The 297-nt window shown below is 33.7% G+C and overlaps 1 protein-coding gene across 1 annotated transcript in view; it reads right to left on the bottom strand.

Annotated features, from left to right (window-relative positions):
• Positions 1-297, bottom strand: part of cntn3a.1 (contactin 3a, tandem duplicate 1) — a 79,639-nt gene that overhangs the window by 13,575 nt on the left and 65,767 nt on the right. The gene's annotated exons all lie outside the window — the stretch shown is intronic.

The following is a 297-nucleotide window of genomic DNA, read 5'->3' as shown; positions in this document are numbered from 1 at the left end:
TTTATTATTAAAGGCCAGTTATTTTATGGATCCAAGATACTATGCATCCTAATAAAGTTCCCTTGGCCTCTGGAATTAAAATAGCCCCACATCATCACATACCCTTCACCATACATACTTTATCAGGATGCATAGTATCCTGGATCCATAAAATAACTGGCCTTTAATAAAAATCTGCCTGCCTCTATGAGAATTTAACATAGGGGTTTGTATACTTATGCCCCCTGTATATTAAGGAAGAACATTTATTTATTTACAATACAGTATTCATTCACAAAGAAAATTGGTGTCCTTAAA

Source organism: Etheostoma spectabile, chromosome 7 (assembly GCF_008692095.1).
Source record: "Etheostoma spectabile isolate EspeVRDwgs_2016 chromosome 7, UIUC_Espe_1.0, whole genome shotgun sequence".
Taxonomy (NCBI): Eukaryota; Metazoa; Chordata; class Actinopteri; order Perciformes; family Percidae; genus Etheostoma; species Etheostoma spectabile.
Note: the sequence above shows the minus strand (reverse complement) of the source record. Positions and strands in the feature narration are given on the sequence as shown.